The sequence below is a fragment of the Phyllobates terribilis genome, unplaced genomic scaffold, assembly GCF_046119375.1.
Source record: "Phyllobates terribilis strain yellow unplaced genomic scaffold, ASM4611937v1 Scaffold_35__1_contigs__length_13245226, whole genome shotgun sequence".
Classification (NCBI taxonomy): domain Eukaryota; kingdom Metazoa; phylum Chordata; class Amphibia; order Anura; family Dendrobatidae; genus Phyllobates; species Phyllobates terribilis.
This window is the reverse complement of record NW_027362795.1, coordinates 2140071-2156257: the sequence shown is the minus strand read 5'-3', so window position 1 is coordinate 2156257 and position 16187 is coordinate 2140071. Positions and strand designations below refer to the sequence as shown.

The window sequence follows — 16187 nt, the reverse complement described above, 5'->3', positions numbered from 1 at the left end:
TATGCCCCTTATGCAGGATGTATGATTCCCCACACAGTGTAATTTCCCCATTATGCCCCTTATGCAGGATGTATGATGCCCCTACACAGTGTAATGCCCCCATTATGCCCCTTATACAGTATGTATGATGCCCCCACACAGTGTAATGCCCCCATTATGCCCCTTATACAGTATGTATTATGCCCCCACACAGTGTAATTTCCCCATTATGTCCCTTATGCAGGATGTATGATGCCCCCACACAGTGTAATGCCCCCCATTATGCTCCTTATACAGTATGTATGATGCCCCCACACAGTGTAATGCCCCCATTATGCCCCTTATGCAGGGTGTGTAATGCCCCCCATTATGCCCCTTATGCACAATGTATGATGCCCCACACACTGTAATGCCCCCATTATGCCCCTTATGCAGTATGTATGATGCCCCCACAGTGTAATGCCCTCATTATGCCCCTTATGCAGTATGTATGATGCCCCCCAGTGTAATGCCCCCATTATGTCCCTTATGCAGTATGTATGATGCCCCCACACAGTGTTATGCACCCATTATGCCCCTTATGCAGTATGTATGATGCCCCCACACAGTGTTATGCACCCATTATGCCCCTTATGCAGTATGTTTGATGCCCCCACACCGTGTAATGCCCCCATTATGCCCCTTATGCAGTATGTATGATGCCCCCCAGTGTAATGCCCCCATTATGCCCCTTATGCAGTATGTATGATGCCCCCACACAGTGTAATGCCCTCATTATGCCCCTTATGCAGTATGTATGATGCCCCCCAGTGTAATGCCCCCATTATGTCCCTTATGCAGTATGTATGATGCCCCCACACAGTGTTATGCACCCATTATGCCCCTTATGCAGTATGTATGATGCCCCCACAGTGTAATGCCCCCATTATGTCCCTTATGCAGTATGTATGATGCCCCCACACAGTGTTATGCACCCATTATGCCCCTTATGCAGTATGTATGATGCCCCCACACAGTGTAATGCCCCCATTATGCCCCTTATGCAGGATGTATGATGCCCCACAGTGTAATGCCCCCATTATGCCCCTTATGCAGAATGTATGATGCCCCCACACAGTGTAATGCCCCCATTATGCCCCTTATGCAGGATGTATGATGCCTCCACACAGTGTAATGCCCCCATTATGCCCCTTATACAGGATGTATGATGCCCCACACACAGTTTAATGTTCCGGGACGTACTAAAAAGAATGAAGATCAGGAATAAATAAAAAGAATGAACATAAAAACTTACAGGTCCAAACATATGGAGAGATATTATGGATTTCTTGTGTATCTTGCACATGGGATGAACATGAAATATATGAAGATTACAAGGGAATGAACACATTCCATATAAACAGGTGTATATTATATTCCTACACTACCGCCATCCCCCTACACACAGTATAATATTTCCACAGTACCGCCTGAGGTCCTGCAGTTGGAATAAGTCCTGAGGTTTTACAGTTGAAATAATCCCCCTGGGATTGGTTTTCCCTTTGGCTGCTCCCCTACATGTACAGTGGTGGCCAAAAGTATTGGCACCCCTGCAATTCTGTCAGATAATACTCAATTTCTTCCTGAAAATGATTGCAATCACAAATTCTTGGGTATTATTATCTTCATTTAATTTGTCTTCAATGAAAAAACACAAAAAGAATTGTCCTAAAGCCAAATTGGATATAATTCTACACCAAACCTAAAAAGGGGGTGGACAAAAGTATTGGCACTGTTTGAAAAATCATGTGATGCTTCTCTAATTTGTGTAATTAACAGCACCTGTAACTTACCTGTGGCACCTAACAGGTGTTGGCAATAACTAAATCACACTTGCAGCCAGTTAACATGGATTAAAGTTGACTCAACCTCTGTCCTCTGTCCTTGTGTGTACCACATTGAGCATGGAGAAAAGAAAGAAGACCAAAGAACTGTCTGAGGACTTGAGAAACCAAATTGTGAGGAAGCATGAGCAATCTCAAGGCTACAAGTCCATCTCCAAAGACCTGAATGTTCCTGTGTCTTCCGTGCGCAGTGTCATCAAGAAGATTAAATCCCATGGCACCGTGGCTAACCTCCCTAGATGTCGACGGAAAAGAAAAATTGACGAGAGATTTCAACGCAAGATTGTGCGGATGGTGGATAAAGAACCTCGACTAACATTCAAACAAGTTAAAGCTGCCCTGCAGTCCGAGGGTACAACCGTGTCAACCCGTACTATCCGTCGGCATCTGAATGAAAAGGGACTGTATGGTAGTATACCCAGGAAGACCCCACTTCTTACCCCGAGACATAAAATAGCCAGGCTGGAGTTTTCCAAAACTTACCTGAGAAAGCCTAAAACGTTTTGGAAGAATGTTCTCTGGTCAGATGAGACAAATATAGAGCTTTTGGGGAAAAAGCATCAACATAGAGTGTACAGGAAAAAAGAGAGGCATTCAAAGAAAAGAACACAGTCCCTACAGTCAAACATGGCGGAGGTTCCCTGGTGTTTTGGGGTTGCTTTGCTGCCTCTGGCACTGAACTGCTTACCGTGTGCATGGCATTATGAAGTCTGAAGACTACCAACAAATTTTGCAGCATAATGTACCTCAGAGGTCATGGGTCTTCCAGCAGGATAATGACCCAAAACACACTTCCAAAAGCACTATAAAATGGTTTGAGAGAAAGCACTGGAGACTTCTAAGGTGGCCAGCAATGAGTCCAGACCTGAATCCCATAGAACACCTGTGGAGAGATCTCAAAATGGCAGTTTGGAGAAGGCACCCTTCAAATATCAGGGACCTGGAGCAGTTTGCCAAGAAGAATGGTCTACAATTCCAGTAGAGCATTGTAAGAAACTCATTGATGGTTACCGGAAGCGGTTGTTCGCAGTTATTTTGGCTAAAGGTTGTGCAACCAAGTATTAGGCTGAGGGTGCCAATACTTTTGTCTGGCCCATTTTTGGAGTTTTGTGTGAAATGATCAATGATTTGATTTTTGCTTCATTCTCTTTTGTGTTTTTTCCTTGCAAGCAAATTAAATGAAGAGAATGTGTGATTGCAATCATTTTCAGGAAGAAACTGAGTATTATCTGACAGAATTGCAGAGGTGCCAATACTTTTGGCCACCGCTGTATACTCTCGAGCATGTATACATGCATGTAGGGGAGCAGGCCTTACTAGATATTGAGGCTTTGTACAGTAATATACCACATGAGGACGGTATCAGAGGAGTAAGTCGTTTCTTGAAATCAAGATCAATAGAGTGTAGCAGACATAATAACTTCATGGAGGATCTTCTAAAACTCACTCTTACTCACAACATATTTCTTTTTGACAGGAAGTACTTCCACCAGCTCAGGGGTACTGCGATGGGGAGCCCCTGTGCCCCCTCGTATGATATCCTATTCCTGGGCTCATAGGAGGAAACCACAATATTCAGGGATGATCATAAGTGATGGCATCCAAATATTGGGGTATTATATAGATATATTGACAACATTTTTATCATCTGGTCAGAGACGAGTGAGCAATTTCTTGAATTCGTCAGGAAACTCAATATCCATAGAGTGGGCCTTAGATTTATATCAGAGTTTAATTATTACCAGTTGCCTTTCCTGGATGTACCAATCAAGAAAGAACGGGATGGGACCCTAGGGACTCTCATCTACCATTAACCTATGAGCACTAATAAACTATTAAATTACTAAAAAAAAAACAAGCAATATCCAAGGGCCAATTTTTACAGTTGAGTAGAAACTGCTCTAATGTCACAGATATTAATATACAGGCAATAGACATGAACACCAGATTCAAGGAAAAAGGTACCCATAGTATATTTTGGATTCCGCACGATTATTTGCAGAAAAACAGGAGAGACAGACACTCCTCCATACCTAACCAAGAGAGCAAGAAAAATATGGGATAACACAAGTAATAGGAACTTGTCACAATCAGAATGACCATATCTTTAATATCCTCAGAAAACACTAGTATGTACTTGTGGTCGACCCGGACCTGAGGGTGCTGTGGGATCTGCTCCCACAATAACTTTCATAAAGGGTTGGTCAATTAGGGACCGTTTAGTGCATAGTTTCTATAAAAACCTGCACCCAAGTGGACTTGGCTAGATAGAAGAATCTGTGGTTTCTTTAGTTGTGGAGAAAGTTGTACATGTAATTGGATGAGACCATATAAATCTTTCTCGAGTTCATCTACGGTTGAAGCCTTTTTCCAGAGGGATTATTCCAACTGTAAAACCTCAGGACTTGTATATGTGGCCACATGCAACTGCCCCCTAGATTATGTATGCATGACCAAGAGGATTGTGGGGGGGCATTTGGGGGAAATACGCCATGGCCGGGACACCTCATTAGTGAGACACATGAATAGTGTACAGTACAGACCAAAAGTTTGGACACACTTTCTCATTTAAAGATTTTTCTGTATTTTCATGACTATGAAAATTGCACATTCACACTGAAGGCATTAAAACATGTGGAATTATATACTTAACAAAACAGTGTGAAACAACTGAAAATATGTCTTATATTCTAGGTTCTTCAAAGTAGCCACCTTTTGCTTTGATGACTGCTTTGCACACTCTTGGTATTCTCTTGATGAGGTTCAAGATGTAGTCACCGGAAATGGTCTTCCAACAATCTTGAAGGAGTTCCCTGAGATGCTTAGCACTTGTTGGCCCTTTTGCCTTCACTCTGCGGTCCAGCTCACCCCAAACCATCTCGATTGGGTTTAGGTCTGGTGACTGTGGAGGCCAGGTCATCTGGCTTAGCACCCCATCACTCTCGTTCTTGGTCAAATAGCCCTTACACAGCCTGGAGGTGTGTTTGGGGTCATTGTCCTGTTGAAAAATAAATGATGGTCCAACTAAATGCAAACCAGATGGAATAGCATGCCGCTGCAAGATGCTGTGGTAGCCATGCTGGTTCAGTATGCCTTCAATTTTGAATAAATCCCCAACAGTGTCACCAGCAAAGCACCCCCACACCATCACACCTCCTCCTCCATGCTTCACGGTGGGAACCAGGCATGAAGAGTCCATCCGTTCACCTTTTCTGCGTCGCACAAAGACACGGTGGTTGGAACCAAAGATCTCAAATTTGGACTCATCAGACCAAAGCACAGATTTCCACTGGTCTAATGTCCATTCCTTGTGTTCTTTAGCCCAAACAAGTCTTTTCTGCTTGTTGCCTGTCCTTAGCAGTGGTTTCCTAGCAGCTATTTTACCATGAAGGCCTGCTGCACAAAGTCTCCTCTTAACAGTTGTTGTAGAGATGTGTCTGCTGCTAGAACTCTGTGTAGCATTGACCTGGTCTCTAATCTGAGCTGCTGTTAACCTGCAATTTCTGAGGCTGGTGACTCGGATAAACTTATCCTCAGAAGCAGAGGTGACTCTTGGTCTTCCTTTTCTGGGGCGGTCCTCATGTGAGCCAGTTTCTTTGTAGCGCTTGATGGTTTTTGCATTTGCACTTGGGGACACATTCAAAGTTTGCCCAATTTTTCGCACTGACTGACCTTCATTTCTTAAAGTAATGATGGCCACTCATTTTTCTTTACTTAGCTGCTTTTTTCTTGCCATAATACAAATTCTAACAGTCTATTCAGTAAGACTATCAGCTGTATATCCACCTGACCTCTGCACAACACAACTGATGGTCCCAACCCCATTTATAAGGCAAGAAATCCCACTTATTAAACCTGACAGGGCACACCTGTGAAGTGAAAACCATTTCCGGTGACTACCTCTTGAAGCTCATCAAGAGAATGCCAAGAGTGTGCAAAGCAGTCATCAAAGCAAAAGGTGTCTACTTTGAAGAACCTAGAATATAAGACATATTTTCAGTTGTTTCACACTTTTTTGTTAAGTATATAATTCCACATGTGTTAATTCATAGTTTTGATGCCTTCAGTGTGAATGTACAATTTTCATAGTCATGAAAATACGAAAAATCTTTAAATGAGAAGGTGTGTCCAAACTTTTGGTCTGTACTGTACATTAAGGTGAAACCGGAAATATCTCCTTTTGCATCATTGAGGTGGTTAAACCCAATGTGAGAGGAGGTGATCACAATAGATGTATCCTCAAAATGGAAAGTGAGTGGATTTCCAGACTGGATTCACAAGCTCCAAAGGAACTCAATGAGCAAATTTTCTATGCCTGTGTGAATACAGCCCCATTCTGGATTACATTTTTGGATTTTATACTCTACCAATTGCTACTCAGAATTATTTCTTATCAGTTATATCCCACTTATACTGTTTAGTAACTAACAAGTGTGGTGATCCTTGTGAATCTCTAATTATGCAATAGGGGTCAAATATGACCATTTAGGAATATACTGTGGGCCACCATCCCATATTTTTTGTAGTGATAAAGTAGATCTACATGCCTATTGCATGATGGGAGGATGTGCAATAGTTGTTTTTAGTCTCCCATGACGCTGATCTCAGAGAGAGGATTTTTCATTTGATGGAATGCAATCCAATACCATATGCGCTCCGGCACGGAACGCAGACATCTGGGCATGCGCATTCGTAACAATGATCCTAGATGCACTCCAGTGTGGAATGATAACTACGGGCATGCACAGTCACAGGTACGAGTGAAGCAGCGGCAATCAGTTTTTTGTATTATTATTATTCTTATTATTATTATTAATTTATATAGCGCCATTGATTCCATGTTTATCTAGCGTTTCAGTGTAAAATACGTCACTTCCGGACATGCACACTAGGGAATGGACATTATTGGACTTCTAGCTCATGAGAAGTAGCATAGGTGCAGTACATTATTGTAGACAGATCCCGGTTCTTCTGCAACAACTCTCGACACTGCTGTTTCTGGGCCTTCGGTAGCGTTTCCGCTATTGCGACTCCTCCAACGTCACCTTCTGGCTTGCCCAGCAAGCATGGAGCTTCCACAGCCTCTCTATCTTGCCACGGCTTGATGAGGTTGACGTGGTATATCTGGTATGGCTTACGTCGTCCCTGTTGATGATCCTTGTAGTTCACTTCACCCACTTTTTCCACCACCTCATACGGCCCTTGCCAGTTGGCCAAGAACTTACTTTCCACCGTAGGAATTAGCACGAGCACTCGGTCTCCCGGATTGAATTGGATCACTCTGGCTGACCGGTTGTAGACTCTGGCATGAGCTTCTTGTGCCTGGAGGAGATGTTCTTTCATAATGGGCATCACCTTCTCAATCCTCTCCTGTATCAGAGCGACATGCGCAATGACGCTCCTGTGGGGCGAGACCTCCGCTTCCTAGGTTTCCTTTGCAACATCCAGGAGACCCCACGGATGTCAGCCATACAGGAGTTCGAATGGCGAGAACCCTGTAGAGACCCGTGGAACCTCTCGGATGGAGAAAAAGAGATACGGTAGGAGACAATCCCAGTCTCTGCGGCCCTTTCTATGGCATTCCTCAGCATACTCTTCAGAGTCTTGTTAAACCTTTCGACAAGTCCATCTGTCTTAGGATGGTATACTGAAGTCCTCACCTGGGAGAATTGCAGGACTTTGCATAACTCCCTCATCACCTTACTCATAAAGGGAGTTCCCTGGTCGGTGAGTATCTCCCTTTGGTGAGCCTGTTTGGGGAAAAAACGTGGACTAACTCGCAGGCTATACTCTTTGCGAAGGAGTCTCTCAGTGGAATTGCTTCAGGAAAGCGTGTGGCATAGTCCAGGATAACCAATATACACTGCTCAAAAAAATAAAGGGAACACTCAAATAACACATCCTAGATCTGAATGAATGAAATATTCTCATTGAATACTTTGTTCTGTACAAAGTTGAATGTACTGACAACAAAATCACACAAAAATCATCAATGGAAATCAAATTTATTAACCAATGTAGGCCTGTATTTGGAGTCACCCCCAAAATTAAAGTGGAAAAACACTACAGGCTGATCCAACTTTGATGTAATGTCCTTATAAGAAGTCAAAATGAGGCTCAGTATTGTGTGTGGCCTCCACGTGCCTGTTTGACCTCCCTACAATGCCTGGGCATGCTCCTGATGAGGCGGTGGATGGTCTCCTGTGGGATCTCCTCCCAGACCTGGACTAAAGCATCCTCCAACTCCTGGACAGTCTGTGGTGCAATGTGACGTTGGTGGATGGAGCGAGACATGATATCCCAGATGTGCTCAATCGGATTCAGGTCTGGGGAACGGGCGGGCCAGTCCATAGCTTCAATGCCTTCATCTTGCAGGAACTGCTGACACACTCCAGCCACATGAGGTCTGGCATTGTCCTGCATTAGGAGGAACTCAGGGCCAACCGCACCAGCATATGGTCTCATAAGGGGTCTGAGGATCTCATCTCGGTACCTAATGGCAGTCAGGCGACCTCTGGCGAGCACATGTAGGGCTGTGTGGCCCTCCAAAGAAATGCCAGCCCACACCATTACTGACCCATTGCCAAACCGGTCATGCTGAAGGATGTCGTAGGCAGCAGATCGCTCTCCACAGCGTCTCCAAACTCTGTCACATGTGCTCAGTGTGAACCTGCTTTCATCTTTGAAGAGCACAGGGCGCCAGTGGCGACTTTGCCAATCCTGGTGTTCTGTGGCAAATGCCAAGAGTCCCGCACGGTGTTGGGCTGTGAGCACAACCCCCATCTGTGGATGTCGGGCCCTCATACCACCCTCATGGAGTCGGTTTCTAACCGTTTATGCAGACACATGCACATTTGTGGCATGCTGGAGGTCATTTTGCAGGGCTCTGTCAGTGCTCCTCCTGTTCCTCCTTGCACAAAGGAGGAGGTAGCGGTCCTGCTGCTGGGTTGTTGCCCTCCTACAGCCCCCTCCACGTCTCCTGGTGTACTGGTCTGTCTCCTTGTAGCGCCTCCAGCCTCTGGACACTACGCTGACAGACACAGCAAACCTTCTTGCCAAAGCTCGCATTGATGTGCCATCCTGAAGGAGATCCCACAGGAGACCATCCGCAACCTCATCAGGAGCATGCCCAGGCATTGTAGGGAGGTCATACAGGCACGTGGAGGTCACACACAATACTGAGCCTCATTTTGACTTGTTTTAAGGACATTACATCAAAGTTGGAGCAGCCTGTAGTGTGTTTTTCCACTTTAACTTTGGGGGTGGCTCCAAATCCAGGCCTCCATTGGTTAATAAATTTGATTTCATTGATGATTTTTGTGTGATTTTGTAGTCAACACATTCAACTTTGTACAGAACAAAGTATTCAATGAGAATATTTCATTCATTCAGATCTAGGATGTGTTATTTGAGTGTTCCGTTTATTTTTTTGAGCAGTGTATATTGATGTTGCCCACGAGCAGATTCAATCAGGGGCCAACCAATTTCCATATCAATTCTCTTGAATGCTCTACAATAATGGGCAAAGGCACAAGGGGACTTTGAAAGTGAGAGGTGGGGGCGGTTAACTGGCGTGTAGGGCAAGACTTGCAATACTTGATTCCGGGCCAATAGAACCTCTGCACAATCTGTTCCTGCTTTTTTTCCGCTCCCAGATATCCCCCCAAGACATGTCAATGGGCCATGTCCAACACCTTCTGTCTATAGGGGCCCGGCACTATTAACTGCTCTACTCGCACCTCCCTCACTTTCTTGACCCGGTACAACAACTCCCCACTCATCATAAAATGGGGAAATTGTGTCAGCCCCCGGCTCCTGTGTAACCCCATTTATAACAGTGACATTATTAAAAGCTTCCTTCAGAGTTAGGTCCCTATGTTGGGCAAACCCAAAATTCTCGCTGGTCACCCCTATCTCCGGAATGGCAGACTCGGGGGACACTACCTCCTTATCCCCAACAAGGACACAAAAGGGAAACCTGTCTGATTCTGGGTGTGGTGATACCTCCTCAGGGTTAACTGGTTTCTTATCTGAGCCAGCGAACCCAGAACTCTTCCCCCACACATCCCAGAACAAACAAAAGTCCCAGCCTATAGTAATTGGGTGCAACAAGTCCTGAACGACGCCGACCTCGTGGGACTCAGTACCGTGAGCCATTTCAATGTCTTCTCTGGCCATGGGGTAGTCCTTAGCATCACCATGAATGCACCGAACACCAACTTTTTTTCCCCGGGATCATTTGAAGAGGAAGGGTGGCCATCATAAGGGTCACCAGACTCCCGGATTATAGCAGTGCCGTTACCTCCTGTCCGTTCACCTTCACAGGACATGCTTGTGGCCCCTCGCTGGGTTGACATTTCACACTGCAGGTCGGATAAGCATAATATGAACAATGGCGTCCTGTGCTGCAGTCCATCGGCTCAGCGGACAATGGGCGGCTATATGGCCTGTGCCGTGGCACCTCCAGTAAACAACATCACCTGTAGGGACCTTAGGCACCACCTCTCCCACCCCTTTGGACCTTGGATGGCCCACCCCCTTTTGAGTCTCCGCCCCTGTTGGGAACCCCAGTATGGAGTGGGCTGCCTTCCCAAGGAACCTTCATCCCCTGGTATCTCTCAACCAGTCCAACCAGGTCATCTGCATTCCAGGGATCACCCTGGGCAACCCAAGTCTGTATGGGCCTTGGCAGGGAGTGCACAAACCGGTCCATCACCACCCGCTCTACCATCTGCGCAGGTGTAGGGGAATCCGGTACCAGCAACTTCTGGACCAGGTGCAACAGGTCAAACATTTGAAAGTGAGGTGGTTTGTCCCGGTGATTACCCCAGCGGTGAACTCACTGCGCCCTGATAGTCATTGTCACCCCCAAGTGTGCGAGAATCTCAGTTTTTAGCTTGCCATACCCTTTGGCGTCCTGCAAAGCTAAAACATAGTACACCTTCTGGGGCTCCCCCGTCAAGTATGACGCCAGTACCTCTGCCCACTGCTCTGGTGTAAGTTTCTCCCTCTCAGCGACCCTTTCAAATACCGTTAGGAAGGCCTGAACGTCATCCACCAAGGTCATTTTCTGCAATGCCCGTTGTGACATGCAGAAGTAGTGCTGTTGCAGAGTGTGACATGCAGAAGTAGTGCTGTTGCTTTAAAAGCATTCAGCACCTATTAGCAGTAACACACGCACATGAGACAGGAAGTGTTGTGCTCCAGAAGCATCCAGCAACTAGAGGGGTTAACACAGTCACAGGAGTACAGTGTCCATTTTAGGACATGATCAGATATCAAAATCAAACATCATAATGATGTCAGTTTGAGGCTAAATACCCTGTCTGACAAGTGTTTCTGACAAGTGACTTTGATAAGTGACTTTTACAACTGTAATAATAATAAAAAAAAAAAGTCACTGTTCGCTGTTGGGACTTGAACCTAAAATTCTGTATCCAGACACCAGTGCACTAACCACTGAGCTATTAACTCAGTTGAAGAAACCTAGGAGTTCCATTTGGTTTTATGATTTTCAATGCAAATCTGATTGAAATTCATTGGGACTTATGCACAGACTGCAAGCAAGACAAATTCAAATGATGTTTGATTTTGATGTGTGAGTCTGATGTGTGACTTTCTTCAAACATCAGAATCATAATGACTTTTAGTCACCCTGAGTATTTTCATGGTTGATCTCATAAGACAAGAAAAGCTGCCAGCTACTATCACTTGCCTGGATAGCTCAATGGTAAGGCATCAGACTCTGAAACTAAAGTGTCACAGTTCAAATCCCAATAGAAACATTATTACTATTATTTTTATTTTTTTAACTATCCCTATTTAGCACACAAACTACAGGGGTGTTTTACTTTTAATATCTGACACTCTGATTGTCATCCTGACATGTTAAGAGTTTCAGACACGCTGTGTATTTGCATGGTAAATTACATAGCCAAAGTAAATTGGGAGGTACTAATTTACTACATATCTATTTCCAAGTGACTGTTCATTTGCATAATTTCTTAAAGGGGTCTAATGATAACATTTCTTCATTGTCAATTTTTCTTTCCAACCACCCAAGAACTGGCTGCAAACTTCCAATTTACTTTTGCTATGTAATTATTATAATTATATATCCCTACCTAAATAATCAAATAATGAACCTACAGTTTAATGGTAAGGCATCTGTGTCACATAGTTTTGGTTTGAAAGGATAATAGTAATAATAATTAATAATAAAAAGTTCAGTGTCCCTACAGGTTTTTCTTGGCTTATGGGATTAACCATGATAATACTTAGTAATTGTGATTCTTATTCTGATGTGTGAGAAAAGTCATCAGATATCAAAGCCAAGCATCAGTGAAGTTTGTGTGCTCGCCAGTATCATTTAAAAAACAAAAGTTTATTTTTTCTGCACCAGGGATTTAAACTCAGAACTAGTGATGGGCGAGCACTAAAATGCTCGGGTGCTCGATGCTCGGGTTGAGCACATTGGAATACTCGGGTGCTCGACCCGAGCAACGAGCCCAATGTAAGTCTATGGGAAACTCGAGCATTTTTCAGGCGGCTCCCCCCCTGGCGGTCTGTTTTTGATCAAAAATAGCATGAAAGCTATCCCACCATGGCAAAGTGAACCCATTCGGGATAGTCCTACTCTGTATAATATTAAAAACCTTACCATGTGTCAAAGCCTCAAACTTCTGTGTGTGAATCAGACATGAGATCTAATGTGATAGAAGATTATAGTCCAGGGAAGATGGGAAACATTCATATAGACGGCCCGTGGAGATGTAGTCAGTGAAGCACTGTGGCTAAATATGTTTCTAGAGCCGTAGTAGAAGATGAAGATGTCGTCCTCATCATGAAGTAGTTATTTCTCATGTTACGTGTAATGAATATCTCCTGCAGTATTGCTAATGCCGATTGCAGTGTCGGTAAATAAGACGAGAATTAGCTTTATGGAAGATGAGTCTATGAGAAATGTGTTCAGCTCCAGACTCCAAGGAAGAAACTGCTTGTTGTCTATGGCCTAAAATATATAGGTTTTATTACTAGATGTAAAGCAGAAAACTAAATACTGTAAAATAATATATCTCCTCATATGTTTCCCTTTATTATTTCCAGTAATTGTATTCTTACACAGGATTTTTATGATGTTACATAGGCTCATCATCTTCTCATTCAGGTTCCTACAATATCAGATCCTCTCAGTGAAGATCTATTAAAGAGAATTTTCCTTATGAAATCATCAAAGATGGATTTGGACAGAGACAAGATGACAGAGAGGATATTACACCTCACCCTAGAGATCCTCTTCCGGCTTACTGGAGAGGTGAGAGATTCTGATGACATCACATTACATCATTCTTATCTATGGGAATAACAGATGGACAAAACTGGAGAGATGAGGACTCTGGAAATGTCTGTAGTGAGTTTTATTAATGTGTCTCTCCATAACCAGGATTACACAGTAGTGAAGAAAACCTCTAGTGACCGCCGTCAGGTCCATGTGTCTGAGAAATGGGAAAGACCCCTGAGCCCAATCACAGGGCCTCCATCTCAAGCCTTGATACATGAGGACATCAATGACCAGAAGATCCTAGAACTCACCTACAAGTTGATTGAGCTGCTAACTGGAGAGGTGACACTGCTGGGAATACTGGGATATTATACAGTAACACAATGAAAGGATCGGAGGGATGACTGTATCATTGTATGTGTCAGGTTCCTATAAGATGTCAGGATGTCACTGTCTATTTCTCCATGGAAGAGTGGGAATATTTAGAAGGACACAAAGATTTGTACCAAGACGTCATGATGGGGGTTCCTCAGCCCCTCACATCACCAGGTAATAGACAGGACTAAATACACACGGACTATAATTATCTATATGTAAAGAATGAATTCAGTCCCTGTATGTGTTTCCTCCAGATCTATCCAGTAAGAGGACAACACCAGAGAGATGTCCACGTCCTCTTCTTCCACTGGACTGTATACAAGAAGATCCCAGTGTTCCTCAGGATCATCAGGTAGATGGAGAGAAGGTGTCATGAGATCTCCCCTATGATGTGTAGACGGCTGTGAAGGTTTTGTGTTCAGTCTTGTTTTATCCACCAGTATTATGTGTTTTCTATTTGTGTAATGAGAACGGTGGAGATGGCAGGATTAGAGCCGATGATAGATGTGACTTTTACAATATTTGTTTCAGGGTGAAGATCTGACCCATATTAATACTATAGAGGCATATGTAAGGGGTGATGAGTGGTGTAAAGAGGAGATTCCCACATATGACTACCCAGGTGAGTAGTAACCACTGAATGCACAGAAGTTACAGATTCTTCTCAGTCACCGGCTGTGGCTGTTTTATCAGTGGTGTAGTCCGGCCGTATCACAATCGTGTGATCACCATTTTGCCTCTAGACCACAACATTCTCTTCCACCCAAAACTGTTCAAATGATTTTGGGCATTGAAACCCTTTTCCATAGAACTTACAACCTGGAGGATCCACCTACTCCGTGTGATTAGGAGACGTTACCTGCCCAGATCTGTAAACCACAAAGCCAGAAAATCACTTGAAGAAAAATATTATGATGGGCCTGTAAGAGAAAGCGGAGGGTAATGATCTATTGGCTTCCTAGAACCCTGATATCTTATTGGATGAATCTACCTTCTCTGCCTTCTGTGCTGCTGAATGTGCTCATATGGTCCCTACAAGACCAGGTCCAGTCTTTCTGGCCAAACTTCACATTTATGATCAGCAACATTAAATTGGCAGTGAGGGCCAAGTGTGAATTTCTGTACAATAACAGCAGAGTTTCCCTTTATCCAGACTTTTCAATTTCTTTTAAAACCGACTAACTTCAAACCAGATTGTGATAAACTAAACAAAAAAAACATTACACCTGTGCCATGATATATCTCTAAGCTAAATTTAAGACGCCTCATCTCTGCACTATTATAAAAAGTTCTCTTTGAACGTCTAATATTTCTTCTTGAAACTCATCTGACAGAAAATATTGGCCCTTATGATAGTTTAGATTCCCAAGAGCCACCGAGCTCCATTCTCTAATTACCCCAGAGAGGTTTCACAACTAGTTACTCATTACTTACTGATGGAGACTGTTGAGTTTGATCATTTCAGTAGATGTGTTATTGTTACTCACAGTTTTGACTATAGTAGTTAGTGCCCAAAATACTCTGATTTAGCCTCTTCCTGCAGCCAGTTTTGTGTTCCTATCAGGGCCCATTTTTCAAATCTGACGTGTGTCACTTTATGTGGTGATAATTTTGGAATTCTTCACAAAGGATAATAGGAAACAAATGGACCTTACAAATTATTTTCCAACTTCTCTTGAATCTGACAATCCCCTATATACGGTTGTACACTACTGTCTGGGCACATGGCAGGTTAAGAAAGGAAGGTGCACCATTTAGCTATTTGAATGCAGATCTTGCTGGGATAGTTTGCCGACACAATGTATTTTGGACACTGTTCGTTGTCACCTGGCAGCTCAAAAGATGGCTACCACAAACAGGCTTAGCGCTATCTACTCAATTTTCCAGATCCCAGGGTTTGCCTTGCTCATCATCCTTTAACCCATCTACATGGATTTGGACTTAGACAGAGACCCCCTAAGCTTGGGCCACAGTGTTACCTAATGTTCTGTGGTGTGAGATTGCAAGAAGAATAGTCAGATAGCAGAGTCAAAGCATGGAGGTCCGAGAAAATACAAAATCACACAAAAGTAGTCAGTAAACGGGCCGAGGTCACAACAGGAATCAAATCCACAAGCCGGGAGCTGAGCACAGAGGACTGAACCAGAGGAGAACAAGGCTGTAACTGGCAGCTTCCAGCAATATGCTTCCAGCTTTAGTAGGGTGTGATGCATTCCAATTGGCTGAAGCAGGGAGCAGATTACTGCAGCTGGACAGCACACACACCCATACTGCCAGACTGGATGGTACTACAGGTCCCAGGCACCCTAATCTTAGTGGCTGGACAGAGCCTGCACCGCCCAGAGCTTCTGGTTCTGACGTCTCCTCCATCACCAGCGCCGCCTGCAGAATGAATAAGGCGGCTTCTGGTGAGAGAAGCAGACGTCGCAGGAGCAGATCCCAGAGGAGATGGGACCCACCATTTGCAGAAGCCCTAATGTGACCAAATTGCAGAAAACCAGAGCAGTAGAAATCCCCATTCAGTGACACCATTTTGGAAATTATAACCCTCAGTGAAATAATCTATAGGAGTAGTGACTATTTTGACTCCACAGGCACTTTCCGGAAATTAGCACGCAGTGGATGTTGGGGAGTGAAAATTACAAATATATAATTTCATTACCCAA

At 43.9% G+C, this 16187-nt stretch overlaps 1 pseudogene; it reads left to right on the top strand.

Annotated features, from left to right (window-relative positions):
- The window catches only part of LOC141182692 (uncharacterized), a 43423-nt pseudogene that overhangs the window by 10858 nt on the left and 16378 nt on the right, over nt 1-16187 (top strand).